The sequence below is a fragment of the Callithrix jacchus genome, chromosome 8 (genome assembly GCF_049354715.1).
Source record: "Callithrix jacchus isolate 240 chromosome 8, calJac240_pri, whole genome shotgun sequence".
Taxonomy (NCBI): Eukaryota; Metazoa; Chordata; class Mammalia; order Primates; family Cebidae; genus Callithrix; species Callithrix jacchus.
In genome coordinates, this window is record NC_133509.1 from 92,679,741 (window position 1) to 92,701,301 (window position 21,561).

Sequence of the window (21,561 nt, forward strand, 5' to 3'; positions counted from 1 at the left end):
TATGGAGACAGCTTCTTTCCTTAAGCCTTATGAACCAACCTGTGCTAGCTTCCAATTTTTCTTCTGCAATTTCCTCACTTCTCTCAGCCTTCATAGGATTGAAGAGAGTTGGGGTCTCGCTCTGGAATAGACTTTGGCTTAAAGGAATGTTGTGGCTGATTTGATCTTCTACACAGACAACTATAATTTTTTCCACATCAGCAATAAGGTTGTTTCTCTCTCTTATCATTTGTGTGTGCACTAAAGTAGCATTATTAATTTTCTTCAAGAACTTTTCCTTTACATTCACAACATGGCTAACTGGTGGAAGAAGCCTAGATTTTGGAATATCTTAGCTTTCAATATGCCTTCCCCACTGAGCCTAACATTCATAGCCTTTGATTTAAAGTGAGACGTGTGTCTCTTTCTTTTACTTGAACACTTAAGAGGCTATTGTAGGGCTTTTAATTGCATTAATTTCAAAATTGTTTTGTCTCGGGGAATAGAAAAGCCTAAGGAATGGGAGAGAGATGAGGGAATGGGCAGTGAGTAGAATAGTCAGAACACACACAATATTTACCAGTTAAGGATCTCATATGGATGTGGTTGGTGGCACACCAAAATAATTACAGTAGTAACATCAATGACCACTGATCACAGATCACCATAATAGATGTAATAATAATAATAATAAAGCCTGGAATAAAGAGAATTACCAAAACGTGACACAGAGACACAAAGTGATCACATGCTATAGGGAAAATTGCGCCAATACACTTGTTGAGTACAGATTGCCACAAACCCTCAATTTTTAAGAAATGCAATATCTGCAGAGTACAATAAAGTGAAGTACAATAAAATGAAATGTGCCTGCATTAAAATGAACAGAAGAAGGCATATAAGGAAGGCAAGCAAACTGGCCAAGTTCAACGTAGAAGCCATCCCTATTTATCTAAATTAATTTTAACTGAAGAATTTTAGGCTCCCTGAATTTATGAAATATAGTCTTCCCATATAGCATTGTATAAGACATACTTCATAGCTAAGTTCCTTAGTTTTCCATTGAATTTTGAAAGAGTTAAAAATATAGTCTCTCTAACAGAAAAATTTTCAATATCACATATTTCAAGGTGAGAAACTTGATTTTATCTTAATCAATGAAAAAAGAAATGCATGCCCCACCTAAATAAATATCAGAACATAGTTCTTTGTTCCAAGCATAAGTAACTAAATCTCAATTACAGTATTTCTACAGTGTCAAGAAATAAATGGAGACCAGCTCTTTTTCCTTCTTGTTATTTAACATAAGTGCTATTTCTAACCCAAGAAATGAAGTTTTTTCCAACTTACATAACACACTTAAGAATAACAAAACTTACCAAGTTTTAAGTATTATCTGCATTTTTTAAAGACTCTTGAGTTTTTCTAGCTACGAATTATTCTCTAATGATGCTAAATTTACCTGCTTCAAAATCACACAGAAACTCTATCTGTAGTCATTTTCTCTTCACATAATTACAGAACAGCAAGATTCCAATAAACAGAATGACCCACTTCTTTGCATAAGGCTAAGTGAACATTAATCATGTATCTAAAACAAAATTAATTCTGAAAGCTCTGCACTGATATTTACACAAAGAAGGATGCAAAGAGCCCAGATACCCTAATCTCTACTTTCAAGTAATATTAAGAATGTCTTTAGTTAATTGCAAGTTTATGAATGATACCAGATACCTACTGGGAAGATGCAAAGAAAATGTCCTGCAATCAACTGTACATCCTGCCAGGGTTCTTTATTAGTGCTAATAATACTGATAAGCTGTACACCATATTGTCACCACTCTTGTGATGGGAAGGCTGTCATGAACTTCAACCATAGGGAAATATATGATGCATAAGTGATGAAGAAAGTATCCCTCAATATGTCTTCCTTTTTCTTCCCCCAAAGGGAAGCAATAATGTACAACATTGCTTCCCATTATTCACCAGGGGAGAAAAAAATTGTCTTCGCCTCCCACTATGCCTGATCATGAGGGGAAAAAAAATCACTGCTCTTTACCTAAGCACCCTGAAAAGTTCTGCTGAGCACCAAGGTTTCTGATCTGTATTTTACCCAGCAGGATGAAGTGCATGCTCAGGGGACCTGAAATTCTCATTCTCATGAGATCTCTTTTTACATTTGCACTACCTGATCTTCAATCCATTGGTGAAAAAGAAATTAGTTTTGCCTTCATACTTTACTTTTAACACAAAGTATACTGCTTTCTGAAGTTCAGAATCATCAAGCTTCCAGTACAAAGTCAGATTTGTGTAACTTGCTCACCAGATCTGCTGAATTAAAAATTTTCTATCTTGAGATATAACTGAGGCTTTAGCAACCATAAAGCCCATCAGCTCTACTCTCAGTCCTTCCTCATTCTCAATTTTATGTAAGATAATAAACCATTTTAGCATCAAGACAAGGTTGGAAGTATTCCTCTCCTTTATGTAAATTTGGGGGCTTCCACTGATAAAAAGCCATGGTTTGAATATAGGGCCAAGGTAAAGAGAAGATGGCCTACCAACCAAGTGGCTCTAGTCTCTTGTTTGCCATTGGCCCTTAGCTGGAGTTGCTGACATGATTCTATTTAATCAACAGGAAGCTCCCACCTCCCTAGTGCCTTGACTCAGCCAGCAGATAAAATCAATTAGAAGTGGAGTGGTAAATAAGTACTAAAGTGGTTTTCAAGGAAGTGCTGGGGTTTGTTTTCTAAAATTTCCATTTACCAGTTCATAATCTTCACTCCTCACAATAATGGGCAAATACCAAGCTGCACACTCAAGAGAGATTAAGGCAAATCTTTGGTTAATAACACCTGAGCATTGATGATTAAAGCGTAGACCATTTCAATTATGTAAAATACATAAGTTCTGGAGATCTATTATACAGCATAGTGCCCATAGCTAATGATACTGTATTGTACACTTAAAATCTACTTTAGCTGATAAAAGGGTAGTTTTTTTTAAGTTGCAGTTTTGAGTTTTATTTAAAGGAGATATTTGTAACCCTGAGTTGGTAATGGCTAGAAGAAGATGGAATCCTCTGAAGTTTTGTTTCATTTTCATTTTCTAATTTAGAACATTAATTCTATTAGTTCCTCATTCAGGGAAGACATCTCCCTTTAGTTTTTGGTATTGAGAGGCTGGTGTGACCCTTCATGGTGTCTTGAAGTCATAGGCTATCTCTGTTAAAATAAGATTATTTTTAAAGGTGTACAACTTGGTGTTTTGATATAGGTAGATATGATCACCACAATCAAACTAATTAACATATCTATTAACATCTACACAGTTACCTGTGTGTGTGCTGAGAAAATTTAGCTCATGTTCTATCCACTGAGTAGATGTTAAGTCTTCCTACAACAAATAATAATAATAAAGGGAACAAGAGAAAACTTTGGGAGGTGATGGATATGTTTATGGCCTCAGTGGTGATGGTTTCAGGGGTGTATACTTGTCCCCAAACTCATCAAAAACATTAAATGCACAGCTTTTTATACATCAAAAGCATTACAGTTAATATGCTCAAAGGCAGAACTTTGCTGCCATCTAAATGGATTACTTAAAAGTTTCCTGAGTTCTTGATCCTTAGGAAACTTGACAGACCATTATAGGATAGCAGGTGAATAGGCCAGACTCTGTCTTTCCCCTTTTTTAATACCTTAAGCAAGTATGTCACACACCCCTGGTAGCAACTGTTCAACTATATATGAAGAAGTACAACCAATCTTAACTTCCTCATTCCTTAGTCACTAGAAACATGCTTCCATTTGGCCAGGTTCTTAAGATGCTACCCACCTGTTTGTTACATTTACTTACTTTCCCTCCTGCTGAAACATTTGTTTCCTTGTGTGACCTGTAACTTTTCATGTGAACTTATTTTTCATGGAAGGTGTTTTTTTTTGCCATAGGAATCCTGTACATCCTGAATTGCAGAAGTGTCACTAAAAATGAACAATTTCTTGTTTGCTTGTGCTGAGCACACCAGGAGCTTCACCCACCTGGAACTGGGTTGTACATTAATCTCTGAGTTGGGGATTTTTGTGTCATGAAGGCAAGGCTGGGACTTCATGTCTCTTATTCTCTCCCACTCCGAGCCCCAGAAACAGAGGTGCTCCTTTGATGTTCCTCCGGCTTTCTGGCAAATAACTTTTCCAGACCCTCTTTTGCTGAGGGGCAGTTTTTCCAGAGTGCTTTCTTTGTCCAGGGGTTTCCGCTCCCACTCCTTGCCCTCCATCAGCCAAGGCCACATCTCTTGATGCCATGTTGGTGTTAAACATCCCACCATTACATTTGGTCCAGTGTCCCCGCCAGGACACCACAGCTGCAGTGCAGGAGGCCAGTGCTCAGGCTTCAAGTTGCCTCCACTGGCAACAACAGATTTCCTTCCAACATCAGTTGGATATTTAAAAATTTTGTTGTAATGTATCCAGTACTTCTCTATGTTTATATCAGGATGTAGAAATCCACAGTCACTCAGTCCACCATGCTGCTGGAACCAGAAATCCAGACTCAACTTCTAACCAGGTGTTTTTTTAATTTATCGAAGTAAAATTCACATAACATAAAATTGACCACTTTAAAGTGTGTGATTCAGTGACATTTTGCATTTTCACAGTGTAATACAACCATTACTTCTATCTAGTTCTAAAATATTTTTATCACCCTTCACCACACCAAAAAAAAAAAAAAAACCTACAGCAACCCCAGACTCATAAGCTGGCCGTCTCCATTCCCCTCTCTCCCCAGTCCCTGGCAACCACTAAACCACTTTCTGTCTCTATGGACTTACCTATTCTGGACATTTCATATAAATTTTTGAATCATACAACATATGACCTTTCGGTCTGGCTTCTTTCATTTAGCAGAATATTTTTAAGGTTTATCCACATTGTAGCGTTTATACAAATGGCCAATAAACCCAAGAAAAAAATGCTGAACATCATTAGTCATTAGGAAAATGCAAATCAAAAGCACAGGGAGGTACTACTTCACATCCACTAGGAAGGCCATAAAAAAAAAAAGAGAAACTTAAAAGTGTTAGTGAGGACAAAGAGAAGTTAGAACCCTCCTACATTGCTTGTGGGAATATAAATATAAAATGATGCAGCCACTGTGGAAAAACTTCAGCTGCTCCTCGAAAAGTTAAACAAAATATTGACATATAACCCAGCAGTTCCACTCTTAGATATATACTCACAAGAACTGAAAATGGGTCCTCAAACAAATACTTATACACGAATGTTCATAGCAGCTACCCACAGTAGCCAAAAGGAAGAAATAACCCAAATGTCTATCAACAGATTGATGGATAAACAAAATGCAGTATAGACACACAGTGGAATCTTATTCAGCCATAAAAAGAAACAGAGTTCTGATACACTCTACAAAAAATGAAGTTTTGATGCACCTTGAACACATTATACTAAGTGCATGAAGACACTAAGGGACTGTGCTAAGTGATAGAGGATGAGGTAAAGAAGCTATGTGGGCCCTCCTGGAAGCTGGGTGGGTGCCACAGAGAGGGGAGAGAGTAGAACTCAGATTCCATCCACACATACTCGACCCATCCTGCCTCAGTGCCCATGTGATACTCACCTGCTGCACCCCCTGCTCCCCAGCATTACAGTCAAGCCAGCCAGTCTAGATGGCCAGAAATAGGAAGTCCTCTTACTGAAACAATTTCTCACTTAAATTATTTATTTCTCTGGAGTAATTGTAAAATGTGCAGTGTCAACCACTAGGCCAAAAATGGAGGAACAAGAAGCAAAACCATAGCTGTGTTTATTTTCCAATTTTTTTATTGTGGTAATGTGACATAAAATTGACCATCTTAACCATTTTCAAGTATGTAATTCCATGGAATTAACTAGTGTCTATTTCATAATGCCATAATGTCATCAGCACCATCCATCTCCAGAACTTCCCATCGTGTAAAACTGAAACTCTATACCCATTTTTTAAAACTCTCCATTCTCCCTGCCCGCTAGCCCCTGGTAACCAGCATTCTGTCTTTATGAATTGAACTACCTGAGATGCCTCATATAAGTGAAATTATACAGTATTTGTCTTTGGGGGATGAGCTTATTTCACTTAGAATAATGTCTTCAAGTTTCATCCATGTCATATGTCAGAATTTCCTTTCTATTTAAGCATATGTCAAATTTTCCTTCGTTTTTAAGGCAGAATAATATTTCTCTATATATTGTTTATCCATACAACCATCAATGGACACTTAGGGTACCGCCACATTGTAGCTACCATAAATAATGCCACTATGAACATGGATGTACAAATACCTATTTGTGACCCTGCTTTCAATTCTTTTCTGTATATACCCAGAAGTAGAATTAGGTTTATTACTTGATATGTGTTTTCATTTAGTTAGAAGAGGAATTCAGTAATGTAACCAACTTCTATTGAGTATCTAATGGGTACCAGGTACTTTGCCAGAAAATAACTATAAAGTGTTACATATTTATGAATTAAAATGAAGAGTGCAGTTAGGCTTAAAAGGGAGGAAGAGAAATTGAATTGTATTTTTTCAGCAGACATAATTAAATCCCAAAGCTCTGAGCATCGATTAGACACTAGAAATAAAATCTGATTATCCCAGAGACTCGTTTTCATACACTTTTATGAGTTACCTAACTGTGCATGGCCCTGAATTAGTCATCAACCAAAATGGATTTGTTTTTACCCAGCAACAAACAATCCTTGAACCCATTTACAAGTTTCTTACTAAGAGGCAGCCAGAGCTTTTGTTTAATTGGCAATATAACCATGTACATTATTAATGGTAAGTTTATTTTCTTCCTAACGTAGAAGTCCATTAATGCTGCATCGAGTTACAAATGTACACTCAGAGAACCTAACCAAGTCAGCCACGTTCTCCGTGGTCCAACATTACAGAGAAATATTTTTCCAAGATTTGTGCAAGGTTTTATGCTCCCAGAGAGGCCCTTGCAGCAGACTTCGGCAAGAACTGCAGCTACCAAAGCCATCTCAGCTCTAAGAAAAATGCTTCCAAAATGTTAAAGCAACATCTGATACACTAACAAATTGAAATTTAGGGTCCAGACATCTGCACAGAGCCAAAAAGAAATCTTCAACAGAAATTAGACAGAAATAACTGAAAAGTTCTCCCTGACATTGTTTTCTCGTATCATATGCTTCCAACCACCTTCACTTTCACCTTAGTTCCACGAGGGCGTCTCGTTTCTTTCCAAGCAACATTTTGAAAGGCATTCTGATCACATCGCCCCTGATTAAAACCCCTTCTAAGCTTCCTACTGCCCTTAAGAAAAAGTCTGACCTTCACTCAGTTACCAAGACCCTGCATGATTTCAGTTCTCACAATGAGCTGAGCGCCCCACTTCAAAACCTTCACTTACTCTTCCTTCTGTCTTCACTTTTCTTCTCCCAGCTCACTCCTGCTCAGTCTTCAGACTCAGCTTAAAGGGCCGTTCCTTGGAGAGGTCTGTTCTGGGCCCTACGCTGGATCTGTCATCTGGAGAACCCAGACAGGACTTACCTGTTTTGCTCACCGCTGCAGCTCCAGCACCAGAGAAGGCCTGGCATGCGGGGGACACTACTGGTTAAATCCATAAATCATCTTCTACCATAATACATTCTAATAAGAACTGAGGCTATTGTTCTCACACATTAGGAGCCCGATGAAGGACAAATCTATTGGAATAATATAAATAATGTGGTCCTACTGAATACCAACTACAGGAGGGCTTCCTAATCATTTTTGTGCTATGGATCCATCTGACTATCTAATGAAGACTATGAATCCCTACTTAGAACACTATTTATAAATGCATAAAATAAAATACATAAAACTCTAAAGAAACATTTAAAGAAATACTCAAATTCCATTATCAAATTATTTTTAAAATTTCTGATACAATAGTAAATATAAATACATCTTTGTACTATCTGATAAAATAAAAAGATCTAGTGGTAGGTCTAATAACCGTTACAGTTTCAAAGTAATGATGAGCATACATGATATTCTGAGTTATCTGTGACAACTATAATGTGATATGAAATTATTTGCAATATTTATTGGTGACAAAGACGCATATACTGCATCGTGACTAATTAGACAAAACACTGAAATTCAGTTAGAAGTTACTGAAAATAAGAATGCAATTTTTACCCTTTGAGGTCATGAGCCCCTAGGGAGATCCCTAAGAAAGCCATGGAAATGCACTGCATAGCTCTTCCGCCATTGGGGTGCACAGGTAACCGACAGTCCCAGGTACCCACCTCCACCCCTGGAGCCACCACTACATTTGTGCAGTGTCCACGCTCCCCCCAGACTGCTCCCAGGCAATGTCTGAGCACAGCAGGGTACTTAGGCAGACCCATTCCTGTGGGACACAGGAGTATTCAAGTCGGCAACTTCTGCTCCAGAACTCACAAGGAGCCTGGCAAAAACACTCAGAACTGAACTGTCATCTGAGCCTTCCTCTCCGTCCTCCTTGCCACCTCTCCTTTCACAGCCGTCAGTCTCGCACTGCAATCTGAGTGCTCTCCCCGCCCACTCCTATTCCCTTCTCTTTATCCTTTCCAGGTGTTTCTCCCTATAAATCTCTGGCACAAGTAATCCCATCTTGCCTCTGTTTATCAGAGGACCTGAACTAACACAATCCCTTTGAATTAAGGGAAAGAGAAAGCCTGTTTACCCATTTATTCAGAACTGATATTCTGAAGATACTTGAACATGCTGCATTTTTATAACACTTCACCAATATCTACCACTTGGTTTCAGGAAAAGACTTTGCAGAGATTATTTTTTAAAAATAAAATCTTTCCCTTTAACTCTTTGCAATATAAAGGAAGGGCCAAGAGGGTTAAGTCCAGGGATCAGCCTCCCTGAACTGATAACAGTGGCTCATTAAGGAGCCTGGAGTAAAAGAACAGGGCTGAGACATACCGCCAGCACAAAAACTGTTTCAAGAATACGATCTGAAGGATACACAAAGTCAACTATCAGAATTTCCTGCTTCTCATTCCTGAGAGCCCCTCTGACTCAATACTATTATTATGAAGTAAATGCATTAGAATTCCTCATACCCAATAGAGAAATTAAGATACGAGATAGCGAGGTATAATTGTTCATAGTACAGAGCATTTCACTTCCCTATTCTCCGTTCCTTCCACAAGGGATTTCAGGTACAACAATAATATAAAAAGTAATACTAGAACCAAAATCTGAAACAAAAACAACAACAAAAAATGTAAAGTAACACAGAAGAACCAAGAAAGAAATAAACACAAGTATGAAGTTTCTAAGACCCACCAGAGTCAGTGGAGCTGATGAGGAAAATTACGTTCTTAGCACCCTAAATTGATTTTATTTTTACTTTTACTTTAGGTTCAAGGGTACACATGCAGATTTGTTATACAGGTAAACTTGTGTCACAGGGGCTTGGTGTACAGATTATTTTGTCACTCAGGTATTAAACTTAGTGCCTGACAGTTGTTTTTTTCTGATCTTCTCCCTCCTCACACTCTCCACCCTCAAGTAGGCCCCAGTGTCTATTGTTCCCTTCTATGTATCCATGTGTTCTCATCACTTAGCTCCCACTTATAAGTGAGAACATGGAATATTTGGTTTCCTGTTCCTGTGTTAGTTTGCTTAGGATAATGGCCTGCAGCTCCATCCATGTTCCTGCAAAGGACATTATCTTGCTCTTCTTTATAGCTGCAGAGTATTCCAGAGTATATATGTAGCATATTTTCTTTATCCAGTCTATCACTGATGAGCATTTAGGTGGCTTTCATGTCTTTGCTATTGTGAATAGTGCTTCAGTGAACATACATGTACATGTGTCTTTATGATAGAATTACATACATTCCTTTGTGTATATACCCAGTAATGGGATTGCTGGGTCAAATAAGCACCCTAAACTGAAACCAGGAATATATTTGCCCTCCAAGGTTTTGTCTGGTGCATTGGTTAGGTTCTATAGAACCCTTAGCAGAAATTCTACTTCTGGTATATTGTGAACTAAATCAGTTGTTATGGGCTGCCCCAGAAACCTCATTGTGACATAGAAGATGGTTTCTAAGGGGTAATGCCCCCTGCCTTTCAAATCAATTTTTGGAAAAAAAAAATCATTCAGGCATGTAAAGTTTCCTACATTTCCCTAAGTATATTGAAACATGGTGTTGTGAGTTGTATTTTGTCTCCTAAAAATTTATGTCAATGGCTTAACCCCCAGTCCCTCAGAATGTGACCCAATTGGAATTAGGGTGGTCACAGACATAATTAAATTAAAATGAGGTCATACTAGAGTAGGATATGCCCCTAATCGAATATGACTGATGAGAACAAGACACACAGAGAACAATGCCATGTGAATACACAGAGACACACAAGAAGAAGACAGCCATTGACAAGGAAGGCAGAGATTGGAGTGAGCAAACTACAAGCCAAGTAATGACAAGTATCACCAGGCACAGCCAGAAGTTAGGAAGGAAGCATGAAACAGGCTCTCCCTCAGGGCCTCAAGAAGGACCAACCCTGCTGACACCTGGATTTTGACTTCCAGCCACCAGAACTGGGAGAGAACACATTTCTCTTACGGTAAGCCACCCAGTTTATGGTCTTTTGTTGTGGCAGCCCAAGGAAAGTAGTGTAATACAATAAGCACAGGTTCCTCACCAAGGACATTCCTGTCCAGCCTTCCGGCCTCTGTGAACACCAAGTTGCTAATTTGCAAATCCCATGGTAATGGACCAGGTTTTATGGGGCTTGATTCCATGCTAGAGATGGACCAACGCTTTTGGAAACTGGGCCCCTGGTAGCAGAAATCGACTTGCTGAGGCATTCTAATGACCTGAGTCACCTCTTTGTTCTAAGGGAACAATTTGCATGCTGAGATGATCTAGTTCAATTCTGGCCTCAATATATTACATTTAAATTGTACTTTTCTTCCAAAAACACTTATGAAAATTGCCTCATTAATGCTTGCTACTCCCTTGTGCAGTAAGAAAGGGACAAGTACCATTATCTCAATTTCGAAGATGAAGACACTGAATCTTAAAACCCCAGGGCTATGAAGAACACTGAAAGACCATCTACTTCAAAGAGCCCAAACCTGTTGCTTAGCAAAATTACCTGAGCAACTCAGCAAAAATAAAGGTTCACTGGCCCAGCTCAGCAACTGCAGGATACAGCCCAAGCGCCTGTATTTTTAACAAATTTCCCAAGGGATTTTCTTTTACCACCTTCTTAGCACAATTCATACACTGGCATTTGGGAAGCACAGAGTCGTCTCATCTTGCCCAGGTTTGAGAAATATCTGGACAGTCTCCTTTAACAAGATAAAAATTCTTATGGCCCTCCAGGGCTAACAAATTATTTGTATTGAAATGTTACCTAAATAAATGTAACCCTAAGCCTACATAAAACTCCTAATCCTGATAGCTCTTTTATATTATTATAAAACCAAAACAAATTCATAAATTAAGTAAAATCCCAATAAAACCCAAATTTGTTTTAGTGCACCAGTCACTAAAACGAAGCTACGTATTGACTGCTACAGAGCTGGTCTCTAACAGTTTGACAGGCTCAGATTACATGTGCTGGGAGAGACTCTATTCCCCCTCCACTCTTTTCTCTAAGAACCAAAGCTAGGCCTTCCTTGCAGCCCGTCTCAATGTCACGGCCTTCACTGCATAATAATGTGACCATAAACGCAATGAAAATGCAGGCTTTCTAATAACATGGCCTTCTCGGCTATGAAGAGTCATCCAAATCATCCAAAAATATGCTTATCTTGATGTGTTTACATTTTCATCCAAATGGGAGCACAAGATTTAAAACATCTCACAGTAAGTGTTTGGATCGCCCTCTGACACACATTGATCTAATCCATCTGCCTTATTGCTGACAGTCAGAGTTTCCTGAATGTGGGTTTTAAAGTCTTAGTAATAGTTAAAACATATTGTGCTAACTATGTAGCAGACACACTGTTCTAAGCCCTTTACATAAAGCAACTTGTTTACTCTTCATTTCAACCCTATAAGGTAGGTACAACCATTATTTTCATTGCGCAGATGAGAGACATGAGACAAGAGAGGTTAAGCTTCTTGACCAAAATCACACAGCTTGTAAGTGGCAGACCTGGGATTTGAACCCAAGGAGACTAATGCTCTCCTCCAGAGCCTATGCTCTCCTCCTAGCCACATATACTTTTCAGATGAGATAGTCACAATCCAAAATTAATGATACAGTCTGACTCCTCTCTGCTCCCAACAAGTAGGAATCTGCAGCAATGAATCCAGGTTGGTGTCAGGTGTAGTAATTAAGGTGCTCGGGTAAAGGATGGGAGGTCGCACTGCACAGGAATAGGAAAAAAAGTCTTAGGGAACCACCAAGTCTCCAGGTCATAAGTCAAGCAAACCACCAAATAAGCATCCATCCAGAAAAGCTAGTTAAAGTAGAAAGATATGGGTAGATGGCAAAGAAGAGAAACCAAGGAAACCAGACAGTGAGCAGGTCTGAAGCAGAGTGAGGCGGAGCTTAGAAATATTCTCTAAGCAGAACAGGAAAATGCCTGCAGCCTTGAGCACGACAGGGAGGAAAATGTTCAAGTTACCAATTTAGCTCCAGTGGAATCCTGCAAAAAGGAATTCTCATCAACTGAGTATGAACTCATACATGTTGTCCAAAAGGACCCCTCACAAAAGAGGCAAAAGTGACACTGGAATCTCTGGAGAGTTAGAGTCTCAAAAGCTCATAATGGGAAAAACCCAAGGTCCCTTATCAAAGACAACTGCATCTTTTATCTTGTCCTCTGCTGGGCCTATAAGTGATCTTTACTAACTTAAATTTGCTTCTTTTATTCTAAAAATATAAAGGCATCAAGCTACATCAGGTTGCTATGGACTCAATCACAGATGAAGCAAGAAGATTAAATGGTTGTGTGACTTTAATGAATGTCATTTGCTTTCCGAAAAGCTGATTTGGATGTAATTAATAGGAGGCTGCCTAAAAGGAGAATTGGATTTGTGTGGTGATGATAAGAGGCATTGCCGTAACACTGACCACTATGGCTTTCTCCTGCCCTTCAAGTTGCTGAGCGTTCACCTTGGCAGTCAGCACTTTATGCTTGTCTGCTTCTTGAGAACTTGGCACTCTTTCTAATAGAATAGCAATTTTCTTTGAAGGGAACAACTAAGAAAAATAGCATGAGGAAAATGTTGAAAATGGGAAGGAAAAAAACAAAGAATGTGAGTATAAGCAAGGGGCAAAACAAGAGAGAAACATATGACCTACAAAGACAAGAGAGAGCAGAGGAAAATAATCTTTGTAAGTGACTGACATTGGGTTAGAAGTGAGAAAGTCACTCAAAAGCAACTAGGAAATGCTTTGCACCCATAATTAAACTCTTTATTTCATAAATGGGACAGTGAACTCACTGAACTTCTGATCAAAATAGCATAAAGCCTCACTGACGAGAGAGAAAGAAATTTAAGGAAAATCAAAACTGTGCCACAGAGAATAGATGATTCTTTCACTGCTGTAAGATATACTTGTTTCTGAAGTATAAAAAATGTCATAATCATAGATTGTCAATTGCACATTATTTTCAAAGATCTTTTTTTCCTGTCTATTTCAGCAGTAACTTTAATGCAAAATAGTTTTGGCACCAAAAGAAAAATGTATTTTAGGTTACAAAGTAAAAACAAAGAATTACAGTCAGAAGAATCAAATGTTTTGAACTTGAACAGCCCATGTCATTTCTCTGGGGTGATTCAATCAACCTTTGATTAAGCTTTTTTCTGCAGACTTGCTGGAGGATGGATGCAGAGATGATTATGACCCAGGTCCTGCCTTCAAGGAGCGTAGTCTCACAGGGAAGCCCTCATAAGAATTAATATAAGACAAGTAGTTAAGTGCCCATGATGGCAGAGGTGGCTGTCACAAAAAAAATAAAATAAACAAAAACATTAATTAGGGAGAACTTTTACTGCTACTGAAACTCATGGAGAGAACTCACTTTGCTCCCTGGACTGTTAAAATGAATGACTTGGAGGCATGACGGTGGGACACAGTAAGCTTATCCTTCTCACAGGCTGGGCCCCTCCACTACTGCTCAAAAAAATAACACTTCTTTTTTGTGTGTCTCAACTATTGAATCCTAAATCCTAGTTTATTTCCCTTATGATTCAATGTTCCTTTGGCTTATAGTGTGAATGATCTACTCAGAAGCATTTTTGGTCAAGGCTTTTTTTCTCCATCTAGGTTCTCACATAAAGAATTGAAACAACTGAATCAAACCTGGATTTCCCAGTAATTTGTCTATGGTGTGCATCTGAGGTCCCACAGCATGACATTCACCTTCTAAACTGCTGGCTTCAAGTGAAGCATTTTCCCGATAGCTTTTACCTCTGTGCTTTGCTCTTTCAACTGGGAAAGCAAATGCTGTTAGGGCAACCCTCTGTCTAGTCCTGCAGATGCAGTGCTGTGGAAGCGGGCAGGGACAAACAGACCCTCCTGATAGGTCCTTAGACACTGGAGTAGAACTTCTGGCTGCTTTTTTCACAGATCAGGTCACACCAGTCTAAGGAGGACCATAGTCCTCAAAGCCCTATCCTTATACTACTCAAATTCATCCCTTCCTTTCTCTCTACCCATTTGACCTGGTGAGAGTTAGTGGCAAACCAATCACTCACGTGAGTAACTACACTCTCCCATAGGAGCAATTGATCAGGGAGGAACATAAGGAAACAAGGCACAGACATGAAGATCTGTGATGGCTCCCAGAGCAATAGGCCTGAAGGTAAGGAGCAAGAAGAGCTGGGCTGTTGACTCAGTCTTGCCTGGTGTTGAGGTTTGTTTCTTTTTTTCTGTTTTGTTGCTTGTCTTTTTTTAATTGCAGTTTTAAAAATATATAACATTTATGTAAAATTTATCATCTTCACCCTTTTTAGTGTGCAGGTCAACAGTGTTAAGTATATCCACAACAACAAATAGCCAGAACTTTTTCATCTTAGAAAACTGAAATGCTATATCCATTGAACAACAGCTCCCCAATTTCCCCCCCTCAGCTGCTGGAAACCACCTGTTCTTGTTTGCCAGGTAGAATGTCTGGCATTAAACTCTTCCACATCTTAGTGGTATCAACATTATGTGACATCATGTCACAACTAGAAATGAAATGGGATGAAAGACATGATTTAAGGGAAATTATACAATTAAAGGAAAGATTTCTTATTTATTATTCTTTCTATGCTGTAATGTCAGGTGATGTCTCTTTTAGGGAATGCAACTATGGCTGATTCAGACACCAGTATGGGATTCAAGGATCTATTTTGGGAAGAGTGTTATCAAATCTAGTATTTGTTCGTATGTTCCTACCAATGATCATCAATGATGCAAAATCTGGGGCAACATAGCAGGTGAAAATGGTTTGAAGAGCAGCATAGAGGATGACAATGTAATTAACCACATCAATTTCTAGGGCCAGCTGATGACTTCAGAAAATACCAAATCGGACAAGCTACCTCTCCAGAGTGAACAGATTCATCTTTGCTCAGTAGCTTCAGGCTCCCAAGAATGGGGAGGCTAGAAAATCTAACAGATGACACGAACCTCTGATGTAAGACCCACACTCACTCATTCTAATGTCCGCAATTCAGAGCACACCACTGGTCTAGGCCAAGACTACTGAATGTTCAACTGATGGAACTGTCAGCCCAGCCAAAATTGCAAAAGGAATAGTTCCACCAAAGAAAATAAGTACCTGTACTTGAATAACCACTATATTCATACAGAGAACCTTTATGGGGTAGAGGCAATTATCTTGCCTCTCTCTCCTTAACTTTTAATAAAACAAGTCATAATCTGTTACACCAAACCATACTTTGCACAAAGTACTTAATCTACTATCCCCATTTTACACATGAGAAAACTAAGACACAGAAAAGCAAAACTAGAAAAATTCCCAACTAAAATGTCCTTTTCATTCTAGGGCATCATCTGGACTGAAGCCATTTTTTATTTAATTTGTATTTCTTCAAATTGAAAGGTCTATATGAACTCACTCCTTGGCTTCTAGAAATCCCTCCAGCCTCCAGGCTTAGTCTCCAGTCTTCACTTTCCATCAAGAGGAACAAGGTGACACTGGCCTGCTGCTTCCCCCAACTGAGTTTCCTTCCTAGAGCACTCTAAGACAGCAAGGCCTGATTATCTAGTTAACAACTCAAATACACAGAAAGAGAGAGAGAACCCTATTCTAAGCCTGAATTCTGAAAACAACTTTCAGCCTCTCAATTCTGTTCCAGACTGCTGCCAACATCCTGATAAATTACCCAGAGTTTCTCTGACATCCCCTCCCCACCCTGCCCCAACTGCCCTGACCTCACTATAGGCCCTGGTTATCTCCCAACCAGATTAAGCCCAGAATTTGCAACCCCTGCTGGCCCATCATCCAAAGTCCTTCCCTCAGATTCACCTAAACTTTTTCATCTTCCCAGCTACAAACACTGAGCTCCAGGGAGACCAGGGACTGTGTCCTGTGCACACCCACATCCCTGTTCCTCTTATGTTCATTTCCTCCCACACCTGTGCTCATTATTATACCAGCTACCATTTGCTGGACCCAGTAGCTGGGTGCCAGCTCTGCACTAAGTATCTTACACACACCTCACACAGTTCTCAAAACAACTCTCCTGCTATCCCATTTTACAATGGAGGAATCTGAGAAGAGCAGGGTTCATTCCAAAAGTATTTGATTTGAATGTTCTAAAAAATACTTGATTTGAACTGTCTCCTGACTTCAGAGGTTTCTCTTTTCTGAGCTGTGTGTTTCTGTTCATTTGCCTCTGAGTGCATTCCCTCAGTCGACCACTCTCTCTATATTGAAAGTTCTTTCCATTGGCTTCTGTGACACCATGTTTCCCTCACCTCTCTGGCTGCTCCTCCTCAGCTCTTTTGGAGGGTTCGACTTACTCTACTTCACCTGTGAATTATGGTAGTTCTTCAGGGTCCAATTCCAAGCCATTATCCTCGTCCCTCTGCCCTAGCATTATCACCACCTCCCATGGCATCGTTACATTCCAATGCTGACTGCAAAGTTCATAGTTCCAGTTTGCCTCTCCTCCAAGCTCCAGACATTTCTCTCCTTCAGTGTCTCTCATGTACCTCTAATTCGACATACCCAGAACTGAACTCATGATTGCTCCCCCTCCCCACCCCAACTCTTCCCCTAACTCAGATTCTACCCTGTTCCTCTCTCTCATCTCAGCAAGAACACCCCTACCTGCACGCCTGCATCAGCCAAAAACTAGGAGTCACCTTTAACACTTCCCTTCCCTCCCTCTCAAGATCCAATCAGCCACCAAGACCTTTTGATCCTACCTTCTAAAGTACTCTTGAATCCATCCACTCTTCTTCCTGTCCCAGTAAAAGCCATCTTTCCTGTTGCCCAGTCTATTGTGACAAGCTTCTCACTGGCTTCCTCACATCTATTCTTGTTCCTTCTTCACTCCACTTCCACTCTTTATATAGCAGTCCTTATAAGACATCCTGCAGCCACAGTGATGCCTTTAAAATTCAAGTAGGGCATTAGCATATGTGCTATTCTATCCTATTTCATGTGCCATGCTATTCCACAGCACCTTACTGCTCACAGCATAAAATCCCAAGCCCTTACCCTGTACAGCAAGGTCTTGCAGGGTTTGGTCCCTGTTGCTTCACCAGCCTCTACGGCACCTGCTACTGGCTCCAGGTACCGAAGCCCACTGGCTCCAGTGGGCTTCTCTGAGTCTTTAAATACTTCTTCCTGGCTCCAGCCTTCACAAATCCATTCCCTTCCTCAGCCCCTACTTCCCTTCTCTATATGTCTTAGTTCATAAACACATTCCCAGGAAAGCATTTTCTGACCCCCATCAGGCCAAGTCCCCTGGTAGAAGATCTTTAGCCCCCTAATCTCCTTTATGGAACTTGTCATAATTATATCCTAGAGACTGGGGATTACTTGATTCATGTCTGTCCCTTCCCCACCCCAAGTAAAATGTAAGTACCATGAAGGCAGTCCCTGTGTCTGGAGGCACACTGTCTTCTCTATCACTGCATGTTCCTCACCTAAGTTTCCATAACTTTTGTTAGCGGAGAATGTTCACCTGTCCTGCAGGTCACATCAGTCACAACTCCATTCCGCAGGGACAACCATACATGTGTCCTTATGTCATGTTTTTCACTTTTCTATGCCATACAATGCTTATAAATATTCTATCATATGCTGAATTTTAAGCTCTAGAGAGCCAATAAGATTTGGCATCTCAGAGTTGAGATGTTAAGAAAATAATAATTAGATTTAGTGACCTTGGTACCTCTCAAAGATGCCATACAAAGTATTCAATCTACTATCCCCATTTTACACATGAGAAAACTAAGACACGGAAAAGCAAAATAACTTACACAAGGTGACCCAGTAAGTGGTGGGGCCAGAAATCAAACCCTAATCTATTGGGCCCAGAGCTCAGGGTTAAGTAGAGCACCAGTGATGGCAAGGACAGTCTGTGACTCCGTCTGCGAAGTGGGGAATGGAGCTAAGCAGGTTTTTCATGAATGATCACATAAACCTCACTTCACTTCCCTTTGGAGACTGGTAACACACAGGTTCTTTGGCATGAACACAGGCATGTGCCACTCCTCTCAGTTTCTGTGTTGGCCAACGGAGTGACAGGAAAGCCTCTGAAGCCATACTGAATAGGCAGTGAAGATTTAGCTACCTGAAAGGTTATACCTATATGGTTTCTTAACTGTATAATATCTAAGGATGTTGTTTCTTCTTCCAAAAGCAGTCATGTGGGAATATCACTTGCCAGTGAAACTATGAAGGCCTGCAGTAGTACATACAATTTGTATGTGACCATTTACGCACACAGTACTACACTGAATTGAAAATTTAGATATAAAATATAATGTTCCAGACTGGGCACAGTGGCTTATGCCGGTAATCCCAACACTTTGGGAGGCTGAGGCAAGAAAATCACCTGAAGTCAGGAGTTCGAGACCAGCTTGGCCAACACGGTGAAACCCTATCTCTACTAAAAATACAAAAATTAGCTGAGCATTTTGGTGGGTGCCTGTAATGTAATCCCAGGTACTCAGGAGGCTGAGGCAAGAGAATCATTTATACCTGGGAGGCAGAGGTTGCAGTGAGCCAATATCGTGTCACTGCACTCCAGCCTGGGTGACAGAGCAGGACTCCATCTCCAACAGAAAAAAAAAAAAAAAACATAATGTTCCATATCTCACCATTTCACCCTTTAGATTCCTTAATTTCATTTGGGTTTGGTTCAGGGCAACCAAATATGCTCATTATTTCCCAAGTGTCCTGGTTCAGACCATGGAGTCACCTTTTCCCTGACACCTGGATTTTTAAGAAAGGCACATACAATGCTGCCACTGCTAAATGAGGAACACCATACAAACTTTCATATGGCTGCGGTGACTGCCCCAACCCTGAGGACTACTCAAGCCATCTGCTAATGCATACGTCAACAGTCTCTGCTATAGACAGGAAAATAAAGCCCTAAGAAAAAATATTTCCAATTCATTCTCTGTGGGGCCGCATTTTCTCTCATATATTAATTCGGAGAGAGAAAGCAACAAATCTGTTTCAGGCCAAAGAGCTGTGTATACCCTCTACTCACCACGTGGAATGAAACAGCATTCAGTTACACTTTTCTATCACTTAACAGCGAGTTTCAAAGGCCTGTGGAGTACAAGGAAGCATGCAAAATTTATAGGAGAAGGTGAGGTAGCATAAATACGGCTCTTTCCTGGGTGTTAGGATCTTACAATCTTAAAAGGATCACAGATACAAATCGCTGTAATATGAGCCAACATAATTACCCCATATTTAATCAGCTAGTAGCAGAACATCTTTAAGTGTCATGTAAATGGGAAATATTCCTTACATCCTTGCTCAAAGCTCAGTCCACGGACCAGCAGCATCAGGGCATCATCTGGGAGCTTGTTAAAATGCAGAATCTCAGTCACCCCCCTACACCTCCTGAATCAGAATCTGCACTTTAATCAGATGCCCAGATGACTCAAATGCTCAACAGAATTTGGAGACGCACTGCTGAACTTATTTGGTTCTTAGTCACTCCTACCAGGAACAAACTTGATGGAGGCTGACTTCAAAACAGGGACTTGGATTTTTATAGAATAAATGCTTAATACACTGTTTTTAAAGTGAATCTCTAAGGGATTTGTTTTAGGATTTAAATGTACAAAATATGATTCAAAAGCTGAGCAAACTACATGGTCCTGCATTTTAATATCCTGTAAGTAGTCAGACCCTTGCCTGAAAGGCTAAAGGATTTAAAAATAAAGCTCTATTCATAGAGGTGAGAATATTTTCTTTTAAAGCTTAATGTGTATTAAATTGACCTTGCAGAAGCCACTGGAGGAGAGGAAACTTTTATCCAGAAGTTCAACTTCATGATAATATTTTAGAGGGAATGCCACCAAAGGAAACCAAGATGGGATTTCTACCAATTTAAAAAGAGGTGATGGGAGTGTAAATTAGTTCAACCATTGTGGAAGACAGTGTGGCGATTTCTCAAGGATCTAGAAATAGAAATTCCATTTGACCCAGCAATCCCATTACTGGGTATAACCCAAAGAACTATAAATCATTCTACTATAAAGACACATGCACACATACATTCACTGCAGCCCTGTGTACAATAGCAAAGACCTGAAACCAACCCAAATGCCCATCAATGATAGACTGGGCAAAGAAAATGTGGTACATATACACCATGGAATACTACACAGCCATAAAAAAATGATGAGTTCGTGTCCTTTGTAGGGACTTGGATGAATCTGGAAACCATCATTCTCAGCAAACTGACACAAGAACAGAAAGCCAAACACCGCATGTTCTCACTCACAGGTGGGTGTTGAACAATGAGAACACGTGGACTCAGGGAGAGGAGCATCACACACTGCAGGCAGTTGGGGGGTGGGTAGGGGAGAGACAGCAGGGTGTGGGGAGGGAAGGAGAGGGTGGGGAGAGATAACATGGGGAGAAATGCCAGATATAGTATATACCTAAAGTAAAATTTTTAAAAATAAATAAAAAGAGCTGCTGAATCATAGAATTATAAGGCCAGGCACAGTGACTCACACCTGTAATCCCAGCACTTTGGGAGGCGCAGGCAGGCAGATTACGAGATCAGGAGTTTGAGAGCAGCCTGGTCAACATGGTAAAACCCTGTCTCTACTAAAAATACGAAAATTAGCTGGGCATGGTGGTGTGCACCTGTCATCCCAGCTACTCAGGAGGCTGAGGCAGAAGAATCTCTTGAACTCAGGAGGCAGAGGTTGCAGTGAGCCAACACTGTGCCGCTGCACTCCAGCCTGGTGACAGAGTGAGACTCTGTCTCAGGAAAAAAAAAAAAAAAAGAATCATAACATTCAAGCAAAGAATATATCTTAGAGGTTATTCTCTCGGCTCTGCTTCATTCCCAAAGAAAATCATTCTGTGGTACTTC

At 40.1% G+C, this 21,561-nt stretch overlaps 1 protein-coding gene and 1 long non-coding RNA gene across 5 annotated transcripts in view; one reads left to right on the plus strand and one right to left on the minus strand.

The window, feature by feature from the left end:
• The window catches only part of ARMH4 (armadillo like helical domain containing 4), a 200,317-nt gene that overhangs the window by 22,954 nt on the left and 155,802 nt on the right, over positions 1–21,561 (minus strand). The window lies entirely within an intron of this gene.
• On the plus strand, positions 10,485–15,637 carry LOC144577415 (uncharacterized). The gene is made up of 3 exons (XR_013521237.1): positions 10,485–10,621; positions 14,743–14,825; positions 15,507–15,637. It is a non-coding gene; the product is annotated as an uncharacterized LOC144577415 (long non-coding RNA).